Source organism: Ammospiza nelsoni, chromosome 3 (genome assembly GCF_027579445.1).
Source record: "Ammospiza nelsoni isolate bAmmNel1 chromosome 3, bAmmNel1.pri, whole genome shotgun sequence".
NCBI lineage: Eukaryota > Metazoa > Chordata > Aves > Passeriformes > Passerellidae > Ammospiza > Ammospiza nelsoni.
This window is the reverse complement of record NC_080635.1, coordinates 98,179,215-98,191,485: the sequence shown is the minus strand read 5'-3', so window position 1 is coordinate 98,191,485 and position 12,271 is coordinate 98,179,215. Positions and strand designations below refer to the sequence as shown.

At 37.1% G+C, this 12,271-nt stretch overlaps 1 long non-coding RNA gene across 1 annotated transcript; it reads right to left on the bottom strand.

The window, feature by feature from the left end:
* Window positions 1–4,664: 4,664 nt before the first annotated feature.
* On the bottom strand, window positions 4,665–8,475 carry LOC132070530 (uncharacterized). Its single transcript, XR_009418016.1, has 3 exons — window positions 8,258–8,475; window positions 7,552–7,728; window positions 4,665–5,036 (listed from the first exon to the last, which is right to left on the bottom strand). It is a non-coding gene; the product is annotated as an uncharacterized LOC132070530 (long non-coding RNA).
* Window positions 8,476–12,271: the final 3,796 nt, after the last annotated feature.

Genomic DNA, 12,271 nt, shown 5'->3' with positions numbered 1-12,271 from the left:
TTATATGCAAACTGGAACACTTGAAACATGAAAGCTGGACCAAGGAGCAGGATCCCATTGTCACAACCACCCATGTGGTCACTTAGCCTAGAGAGGCATTTATTTGATACCCACCTCTATAAAATTCCTCAAGATATTTTAATGCTTGAACATTTCAAATGCCTCTTCCTAATCCTTGATCCTTGCAGAGCTTGCAAATGTAAGAGAAATTTTGCTGTATTCTTCTGTGTGGCAAGACAACATCTAATAGTTTTTTGGTTCATCTCAGCAACATAAACCATGCTGCATTTTCACTACAAGTTGGACAGTAAAAAAGTCTTCCTTAACAGAAAATCATGCCTCTTTCCATATCTTCACCAATTGTAATGCTCTGTACATAACTCATGCAGTTGAGTCTGGAGTCAAAGCACACACACATTGGACATAAAGATTTTACATGGAGGCAGTTAGGAGGAAGAAAAGAATAAAACACAGGTTACAGGTGAATTATAAGGTTTTAAGAGCTATATGCCTGAGCATAACAACACTGTGTCAATAGTGAGGAGAATTACAGATGTACTGCAGTGGCAGGGAAAGAAAATTAGCTTCCTCGGGATCTAATTTGGGTACACTTGTTTGTTGTACCAGAGCTGTGTTATAAATACATTCTGAAGAGTGTCAATCACTTGTAAAGCAATCTCAGAATGATATGCATTCAATTACAAAGCAATGTCCTGGTGTGAAATCTGGAAGACTTTCAGTAATTTTAAACTGGACTATATAAATACCTAGACAGCACTTTGTAGAAAGAATCATACCCTGAGAAAAGCTTTACCTTAATGACCTTCTAGATGTTCTGATTTTCTAATTTGTGTGGCAGTCATCTGATAAGTGTACATAACTAGAGGGCTGTAACAAATACATGTACTTTACTTATTATATTTAGTAACAGCCTCTCAGACCTGCAAATATTCATTTCCTTATTCTTTTGTGCTTTTGAAATGTATGTCACAGTATTTCAAGGGCTGCATTTACAAATTAAGGATCTACATCTAATCTACATTATTCCAGTGAGAATTTTTTTTTATACTAACAGCAGCATTCAAACACTTATACAACTATTACACTTTAACCAGTGATCATGGTTCCTAAACTTTTATAGTAAAACTGAGAAACACGGAGTCATGGTTCAGGTAGTCCAAGTAATGGGGCTACCAAAAATTTGCTTCCTTCTTTTGCACAGCAACATGGCTGGCAGCTCCTTCAGACTTGCACATTTCTCTGTTGTTACAATGGCCACTGTTGGATGACAGCCCTCTGCTTTTACAAATAGCAAGCAGTGGTGCACAGTAGGAGTAGGTTGTTAAAGCTAAACACCTGGGGCTGTGGACCTGATATTGATGAAATACATGTTACAGAGATGAATACTCTAAAAGCTGCTTTGGAACCATGAATCAGATACTTCTAAGCAGCCAGGGTGCCTGAGATAGGCACACCAGGAGCCTAACCCAACACAGTCAGCTTAATTTCATCACTTCTGCACAGGGCACCTGCTCTGTGACACCAACGCCTGCCTCTATGACACCAATGATATCACAGAATGGGAGCTAACTGCAAGACTGATCTCAAAAATACTTCTCCAATCTTAACTAAAATCCTGATTTGAACGTTTCCTGTCAAAGACTCCTCACACAGTGTTCCAGGCTTCTTTTTGTTTTCTGTCACAATACAAAACATATAGTCACCACTGGCTTCTGTATTTAGTTTCTTGGAAACTTAACAATAGTTAAGGAACAGCAAGATTCTTTGTACAAAAGAACATCCAAAATTACTTTCTTATAAGACCTTGCTAGAATGTAAAAACTCCTGAAAAAAAAAAAAAAAAGCAATATTAGACAAGGTCAGGTCCATGCATATCTAAGTTTAGCACAAAAAAATGACTCATGGCCCCTATGTCAAAATAATCCTCATTCTAACCTGCACTACAAATGTTACTGAAACTCAAAGACTGTAATAGTGTTAGCAACTGCTTGAGGGAAGCATTAACAAGTGGATTCTGCATCTAATACTCCTTCAAAGACCAGTTGTGATGGAATTTTCTGTGAAATTGTGAAGTTGATCTGGAAGGGGCAAGGAGATGGGCCACATAACCTTAATAACATTTGAACTACAATTGTAGTTTGGCAAATATTTCCAGATGGAAATGAAAGGCAAAATTTGCCTCTGAAGTAATAAAACCCTATGGAAAGTTACTTCAGTACGTCAAAGGCTAGATACTGAAAGCAAAGAAGACATCAAAAGAGGGGAGGTGGGTTGGTTTGTTCATTTGTTTACATTCTATGTAAACAGAAAAAAAGGATTTTTCACATTCATTCCACAAAAATTATCAGCTCATTGTCTGCATGTTTTTCAGATTTAATGTAAAAGCAACAGGATTTCCTTTCCCAAATAAACAAATATAAAGAAATATATGTAAAGTAAAAAGTGTCTTAAAATTCAAAGTATTAAGATACCTCTGACCTACTGGTATCCTGTACTTCTATACATGTGGATATACATAGCTATTAAAATACACAATCAAGTAGTACAGAATTATATAATATTTTGTTCCTGTATTAAAACTTAATGACTGCAAGATATGCCCATTCAAAAATGTTTTGGAGTTCAAAAGTTTTAAACCCATTCCACTACTCTCCAGACTCCTTCTGTTTCCTACGTAGTTCTAAGTTCAGTTCAGTTCAATTCAATACAGTTCAGTTCAGATCCATTCAAGGTTCTAAGTCAATACAGGAATGACTTAGGGGAAAAAGACCTTTCCTTGTCTTTGGTAAAGACCCTAGTAGACCTGTAATAAACACCTAATCCTCACCAGAGATGGTGTGAGATTGTGCCTTGCTTGAGAGATGCTGCATAATTCTGCTCTCCCATTAATCACAATCCTTATGCTTCCAGTGTCACACAATAAAACACTTTACTGTAAATAAAAATCTCTAGTAGTTTTCCAGCATAGAATTTTTGTTTTCCATTATTAATTGTCCACTTCAAAGATAATTTTATAATTCTAAATATGCCATTTACTCAGTAAATTGTACGGGTTGCAATGTGCACATAAATTCACACGCTTTTGGCTATTTATCTGGCTTAGCCATTTAGCTTAAGGGATATGGTAAACTTTGAAAAGGAGCTAGTTAGCAGTAGGTTAAGAAGCTGTAAATATTTTGCTTGTGTGTATTCTATACAGAAAAAAATTGCCAAAAATGAATCATAATGTACAAGCATCTTTCTTTTTACATGTAGATGCAAGATTTCATTCTGAGTGGCACAATATTTTTAAATTGTTACTATAATTCCTTTCCATTCTTATAGGATAATGAAGAGTAATAAAAAAGAGAGTTCTATGAAATATTTTAATTTATGCACATTTTAGAAAACAATTTGGTAAATGAGAAACAGCAAGGCATCTTTTTCAACATGTTTTCCAACAACTCCAGGGCAAGTCTGATGCTGTTCATCCTTAGCATTACAATTTAACACTTACTCTCTCCAACTTTCTCCTCATTTTACTGTTTTGTATATGTACGTAATTGAAGTAGGTCTTGCATTTCTTTCCCACTGATGTTATTAGTCATGGCAATGAACTTATCCATGACAATAACTCCACAACATTTTCAACCCTTGTACTATAATTCCAATGGCATCTGGGTGAAAATGTGCTAAAAATTACCACAGTTTTGGTTTTTTTTCATTTACAACCCTTATTAATGTTTATATGCATTTTTTAATAGGCGGTTTCTATGGTACCAAAAATATGCAAAGTGTTTCTTAGTCAAGTAGCAATTGCTAATTAATCTCTCTATGATATATCATTATACACATTAAAATAAGTTGGCAGAATTATGAAAGAATAGATATGAACACCTATGTACAACTCTAGTGTTTATATGAAATGCTTTTTAAATACATTTTTATGCTGTTTGTCTACCTTTTAAAATAATCAAGAATTATTAAGATTTTTTATTAAAAAGAAAACCTCAAAGGCTTGGTTTTTATTTGAGTAAATGTTTAACATTATGGTTTTTCTTAATCAAACCAAACTTCTAATTATAATTCTGTAGATTAATGATAAAAGAGGACAACACAAACATAATACCATAACAAAATGAGTTATACAAACCGCAGTTCCTACCAGGTCATTTGAAAAATAAAATAGTTCTACAATTGCATTTGCAGCTTGTTCAAAATAGCATTAAAGGATTGTTAAATTTTATTCTTTACATATGCTCTCTTTCACTGCAGATTTACAATATGGGGGTTGGAACTGCTGTGACTATACCCACATCTTAGATTCATTAAAGACTTGACTGAAGAAAAAAATAGACACCACTGTGTAGACAGGTATTTAGCTTTTTTGTTTGTTTTCATCTTCCAAAGAAGAGGTGATTTTCCAATTATTACTACTAATGCCATATTATCCTGCATACCATTATTAATAGTATTTGGTCAAAGGTGTATGTCACAAGACATCATATTACATGTATTCACACATTACACTGGTTCAACTCACTTCAGAAATTATTTTTCAGTTTCAGCTCATTTTAGAATGCATCATATATTTTTCAACAACTTAGTAAAATCTCCTGGATGCTATGATAAATGGATATCTGTAACAAGAGGTTAACAAATCTGAGGTCCTTTTCATAAATCTCCTGATTTCCATGACATGTGAAAACATGAAAAAATCAATGGGTCAGAGAAAAGGGTCCTTTTTGTGTCCATTTAGCCGAGACTGCCAATCACCAAAATTCTTTTCAGAGAACCAATGAACCTGCAAATCCTGTTTCTTTTAGAAAATCAGCAATCATCCTGGATATTTTTCTGTGTATAGTTTTCCTGCTTGGTGTAATATTGGACTAAAACTGCTTAAATGGTCACCTTCTTCTGCTGGTCCTTATCCAATGAAAGGAACAAGACTTTGGCTTCAGACCGGGGTGGACTCTGTTGACTGCAGTAGTTTTAAAACCTCGGCTGAAATATACAGTGCAACTTGAAAGTTGGTCCTGAAATGGCACAGAATCACAAATCATTTAGGTTGAAGAGACCTCTGAGATCATCACATCCAACCTATGACTGATTACCAACTTGCCAACTAGCCCATAGCACTAAATGCCATGTTAGTTGTTTCCTGAACACCTCCAGGGATGGTGACTCCACCACCTCCCTGGGCAGCCCATTCCACTGTTTAACAGCCCTTTCAGTGAAGAAATTTGTCCAGCCTGGACCTTCCCTGGCTCAGCTTGAGGCTATGTACTGTCACTTATTGCTTGGGAAAAAAGACTAATTCCCTCTCCAGCCACACAGTCCTTGTAGGTGGTTGTAGAGAACAATAAGGTCCCCCCAAGCCTCCTTTTATCCTGGATGAACAACCCTAGATCCCTCAGTCACTCCTCATAGGACTTATCCTCTAGAAAATTCACCACTTCTGTTGTCCTTCTCTGGACTTGCTCCAACCCCTCAATGTCTTTTATGCAGAGAGGGGCCTGGAACTGGACGCAGGATTTGTGGTGCCAGGATCTGTGGACACAGGATTTGTGGTGCCACCACTGCCAAGCACAGAGGGACGATCCCAGCACGCTGTTGCTGATGCCAGGATGCCATTGGTCTTCCTGGCCACTGGGCACATGCTGGCTCATGTTCAGCTGCTCTCAAACAGCACCCTCAGGTCCTTTTCTACCAGGCCTCTTTCCAGTCACTCTCATCCCAAACTGTAGTGCTGCATGGCATTGTTGCAGCCAAAGTGTAGGACCTGTCACTTGGCCTTGTTGAATCTCAGGTCCTCATGCTGTCACATCTCCCCAGCCAGAATTGCAACAGAAATGATATAGGACAATCAAAGGATATTGATAGTCTAGCTATTGAAACAGCAAAAGAGGGATGTTCAAAACCCAGTGTTTATGGCACCTAGATAAGAAAATTAAGATGATTTCTGTGCTGGTACATGCAGTGTACTAAGGAGAGGAAAATTAAGAAGAAGAAAATAAAGGACAGCCTACACCCTGAACAGGATGGGTAAAGGTACAAAGAGAGACAAAAGGTACACAAAGGTACAGAGAGAAAGGAAAGATAATCAAAATTATGCATAAAGTTTGAGAGGGTTCAGAGAGAATAAAACAATTGATGGAATAAAAAATATAATTAAGGTCAGCTCCTACGGGATATAAAACACGTATCAAAACTGTCATGGCTGCCAACATAGGAAAAAGCTGAGAGCCATGGTAATGACTCAGTATGCTCACTACCCTCCATGGCACTACAGGAAATCCTGGCAAGGCCACCTCAGTACATCCTTGTAAATCCTTCAATGTTGGACAGACTATTTGGACAAACACATTCTCCACTAGTTATGAGAATGTGCATATGGGCATGAATTTGAAATAAAACCATGATTCCCTCCTACAACATCTCATGAGAACTCAGTATTATTACCTAAAAGGTCTCAAGATGCAAGAGCTAAGAAGGTGCAATCACCTGGTACTAATGGGAATACAGCAATATCTAATCTGCTACTTTGCTAATGATTGCAAGCCCACAACCACAAGATCCCGTAAATGAGTGTCTGTGGTGGTTAGACCATGGCTGAATGCCATGTGCCCACCCAAGTCACTCTTATCATTCCCCTTCGTCAACTGAACAAGGGAGAAAAAAATTAAAACAGCCTCACAGGTTGAGATAAGGCTAGGAAGAGATCACTCAGTTACTGTCATGGGCAAAACCAGATTTGACTTGGGGAAATTAATTTATCACCAGTCACATCACAGCAGGGTATTGAGGAATAAAACCAAATCTTAAAACACATTCTCCCTACCTGTCCCTTCTTTCCAAACTCAACTTTACTCCTGATTTTTCAGGGAATGGGGACTGTGGTCAATTCATCACACATTGTATCTACCGCTCCTTTCTCCTCCTCCTTCCTCTGAGGAAGAGCTCCTCACACTCTTCACCTCCTGCAGTGTGATGTTTCTCCTATGGGAGACAGTCTCTGAACTTCTTCAATATCAGTCCTTTCTGTGGGCTCCAGTTATTCACAAACTGCTCCAGTCTGTGTCCCTTCCACTGGGTGCAGTCATTCAGACACAGCCTGCTCCAGTGTGGGTCCACTGCAGGGTCACAAATCCTACACAACAAACTTGCTCCAGCATGGACTCCTATTTCCACAGGTCCTGCCAGGAGCCTGCTCCAGCATAGGTTTTCCGTGGGGTCACAGACTCTGTCAGGGCATCCTTCTGCTCTGGCATGGGGATCCTCCACAGGCCACAGTTGGATCTCTGCATCCTTGCGGATCTTCTGGGGCTGCAGGGCACAGCTGCCTCACCAGGGGCTGCACCAGGGGCTGCAGGGGAATCTCAGCTCTGGCACCTGGAGCATCTCCTGCCCCCTCTTCTGCACTGACCCTGGAGTCTGCAGAGCTGCTCCTCTCATGTATTCTCACTCCTCTCTCTGTCTGCAATTGCTCCCATGCAGTAATTTTTTTCCCCTGTCTTAAATACATTACCCCAGAAGCAGAAGTGCTACCACCTTTGCTGATGGGCTTGGCCTTGAACAGGGATGGGCTCATCTTGGATCTGGCTGACATTGGCTCTATCTGACACGGAGGAAACCTCTGGCAACTTCTCACAGGAGCCACTCCTCCATCTTCCCACTACCAGAGCCTTGCCAACCCACTACATTATTTAAAGAAATCCTGGGCTTCTTCTATAAGGAAAGAATAATATAAACATGTAAATTAGGAAACAGTTCTTTTCACAGCATCCAGAAGAATTTTTAAAATTAGTTGCATGACAGAATAATCAGACATGGTGAACCAAAAGTTTCATCAACTGACCATATCTGCATGCTATTTTTAAACAGTTTATTTTTCAGTATTCAAAAGTTCTAGTATTTGGTTTTACTTCCTTATAAGTCTATATAAAATGTTTGGCACTTCAGAGCAACAAGGGCACAAATCTACTATGATTTCTTTCAGGTAACAAATGCTTCACTACTCTCTTAATGTTTTGATTTAGAACTTGGGTTTCCATCTTATTTATTTATTTATTTATTTGTTTGTTTGTTTGTTTATTACAAGAAAAACAACAAACACCTGAATATAAATGCCTTTTTTGACCAGAAAAAAGTTAATTTATTATTTTCACAAAGCATCTCAAAGGAAAATTAAATTACTACTATGTAAATAGGCATTATTCTTATATTTAGGACAAACATGAAATGGAGAATGTCTTACATTTGAACTGTTAGTTCTGATACCAGGTATCTTCAGACAGCTATGGATAGCCTATGTAAACACATAAAGAACAGTAGGATCAGTTTTGTTTCAGGTGAAGGAGTCTTACACAATGATCTGTCTAATAGAACTTATGTGTTTCTCAGGAGCTCCATAAAGCAGAATGTCAACAACTAAAGGTCTAGCAGCAGTGCTCTAATATGAACAGAAAGACAAATACATGCAAATAAATATTTTTCAAGTGAAAAAAGGGGCAAGAATATTATATTCTAGCAGCAAGACTTACTAAAATGTTGTGATAGAAAAAGATAAAAAGATTCTACAAACATATCTTTGCCAGTAACTAGGAAAAAAGTGCAAAGCTTATTTATTTTTCCCTAGATTAAGGAAACAGAGTACGTAAATATTGAGATCCAGGAATATAGCATAATCTTGCATATCCTCAAGGTTTTCTGAAATTAAAAAAAAAAAAAAAGACAAGTAATAAAGGCCAAAAGTAGAGGTATTACAGTCAGTTAAAATTACACTGCAATAGGAAAACCAGAATTTCCTCAAGTGGCACCAAGCCGACAGAAATAATAAAAACACTACCTTTATCAGCCATCTGATGCTTTCCTTTATAGAAAGAGATAAGGACAGGAGAGATGTTTGCTGCTTCCAATACTTCATTGATTTCAAGTCACAAAGTATGCCTGTACCAGAGGTACAAGATGTTGTTGACCTCATCCTGCAACTGCAGCTTAAACTGGAGTCAAGCAATGGGTGTCTATGGACCTCTTTAATGCATTTCCACTGAAAGTATTTTTCCTTTCAAATAATAGAATGTATAGAGATATGAGCAACTTCACAAGAGCATTTTTCTCCCAGACACGCAGGCAAACAAAAAAATACCACTATCATCTGAACCATGAACATTTTCCTTTCTTTCTCCTAAAATTACAACCATTCATAATCACAGAGCTGGTAAGTTCAAAATATAAAAGAAATATTACATTATTTAAGCTATCTTTTTCCCAGTGATTTTTTCCTTTTTTTTTGTTTCAATGTTTCAAATATTTTTGCTTTAAAGTTTCAAGTCTAAGTGATGCTACCATAAGAAAACTATTTGTCTTTCAGTCTAGATATTAATTTTCCTGATTTCCCACTTTCATATTTATTTACAATTTCTCTTGTTATTTTTAAACCACTTTTTTTCTACGAATTTACAACTTACAGACAGATAAGTTCTATTTCTTCACAGCTGCCTTCAAAACAATCCTAAACCAAATTAGTTGCTTTCGTAACAACTTATTATTTGGTAAAGCTGTTAAGTAGCAATGAATGTAAAACTATACTTCAGAATCAAGGCATGACTGCTAAAAGGCATAATTTTCACTTTTCTTTGGTTACAAATCAAAACTTATTGTACTTCTCTGTAAAGACTGTGTGGTTTGTAGAAAATGGAGCCTTTATCAGTGCATTATGAATGAGATATGTAATGATTTTTCCATGAATCCAGAACCTTATTTTTCAAAAATCTTCGGGAAAAAAATTATGATTTTATTTGATCAGAACATAGCTTGTACATGAACTATTGATCCATTGCATTATTTCACGCTCTGCAAGGCAAGGGAGTCTCTTTATCATCTGCACTTGCCATAGTAAATTTCTTAAAAAGAACACACTTTGACAAAAGGTAAGGGAATCTCACATAAAATCATGTCCTTGTGATATCATCTGAAAGAGGCAGATCTGGAACCAATTTATTGAGTGTAAATTACTGCCAATTTTGCTTTGAATAACAAAATGCTCCAGAGATTTCTGAGATATGTAGCTATTGGGAGCTGTCAGGATTTTTATACATGAGGATTTTTCTACATTTCTTTAACACATCTTTCAACTTAATCAGATACAAAACATGCACAACCTAGCATTCAGGGAAATTATGTGTATTTGTCACACTTCCTGAAGGACTTTGGGCTCCATGAACCAATGAATGGATCACACTGAACCATGAATGCAGTTTGTTCATCTGTAACAGACAAAACATGGATATTTGCCACATAAATGTTCCAAAATCCCAGAACAACAAATAATTCTAACGGAATTTATTTTAAGTTATTCACTAAAATTTGTTAATATTCACTTTATTTTCCAGAACAGAGTAAGATAGCATGAGTTGTGTGTATATAAATAGGACTGTAAAAGGCAGAACTGGTAAACTGTACTCCTGAATTATTATGCATTTCCTAATGGTAATTCAAAATCTCAGATGAAATATAAAGGCAAAAGCTTTGTGTGTTAAAATGCCTGGTAAAAAATACACTGATGGACCTCTTTCATCCCTGTAGTCCACACTTGGCATTGTTTATCACTGATTATAATTATAATCACAGGCTGGTAATAAACAACTTAATTCAGCAGTGCACATCTTTTGAAAAAAAATATTCTGAATGTTTTTAAAATAGACTTTAATTGTGAGGATTTGTATGCACTGATTTGAACAAACATAAGAGGCAAGGCAAGGAAATGGAAGAAAAGGAGACATTTAGAACCAAAATAACAACAAAAAAGTACACAAGATCAGCCATCAGATGCTGCAAATAAGTAAACCTTGCTAAATAATTATGTGAATCACTAATTTGTTGAAAACTATAGCTCTTTTCAACTTGCTGGTGAATCCAACATCACCTCCCTTGGGCAGCCATCAGGTCTTAGCAGGTCAAGAGTACATCATGCAATAAATGAGAAACCAGACATAATTTTGTAAAGCATACCAAATCCACTTGCTTATTTTGTCAAAGTTAACAGTCCATGTATCAGGTTTGCACTAAGAAAGATGTTTTCAAGGGCTTATGTTAAAAGTTAACATGCAATACACTGAATTGTATCCAATGTATCCTATTCTAAAAACACAAGAGACTGAAATGACCGCAAATACTTAAAATTGTTGTTCCTGGTAACTAAAATATAAGACCTAGTTTATTTAAGGAATTCTCCAGCCTACTGAAAATAAAACTATCTTGTTTGTTTTAACTTCTTCATTTCTATGTAAAAGTCCAACTATTGACTGTCTGTGGGCAGTGAACACTGTGGGCAGTGAACACTGTGGGCAGTGAACACTGAGCAGTATCAGGTGAGCAGACCAAGCTCTGTGACCATGCCCAAGAAACTGGAGCAGACCATGAGTAACCTCCTCAGAGATGAGCTGCTAAGAGGAAGGATTGTCAGAGCCCAGCTAAAATCAGAGCCCTAACAAAACAGACACAGAGAAATCCCAGCCACTGTAGAAATGGGGATGGGGAGGTGATGGGGTGGGAAGGATTAAATGAACTTGATTTTTCCAGAAATCATACATTTCAAAAAGTAGGGTGTTTTGTGAATTTGGGGTCAAGTCATGAAACCTGAAATATAGAAATGTGTTATTTATGAATCCTTATATTAATATCACAGGCATTTTATCATACTGGTTTGTTTCCTCAGCTGGAACAATATTGAGTTCAGGAATTTGCATCATGCTGTCACCAGTAGGAAGGAATAATTAAAACTACAGAACTGAAACCACATTGCTTCTGTAAATTTGTGTGGAGTTCAGAACTCAACAGGTGCCTGGATCCAGAAGCTCTGCCTCTTACATGAGCATGCCGTTTCTGGAAGAGTAAGAAATTCATTGCCTCCAGCTACCAATTACTTCAGCACTTCTAAGCCTCATGCCTCCCTCTTACACAGGATTTTACTGATGTGAAAGCAGATGTCTTGGCTCTCAGCTCCTTCTAACTGCAATGGTAGCCAATTCCTGCTGCATTTGGAGCCACACCTGCCTTTTTTTTTTTAACTTCAAGCCCAGAAGATAATTCACAATTTGACTAAACCAGGCCAAAATTCCTATAAAATTACTCCTAAACAAAATATGGATCAGAGCTTTTTTTTTTTTCCTTTTTACAAAGCAAAATACCATGACACTATTCCTTCCTGAATTTATGAGACTGAAGTACAGAGGATGGGCTATGCAGTCTTAGATAATCTGTGGTTCAT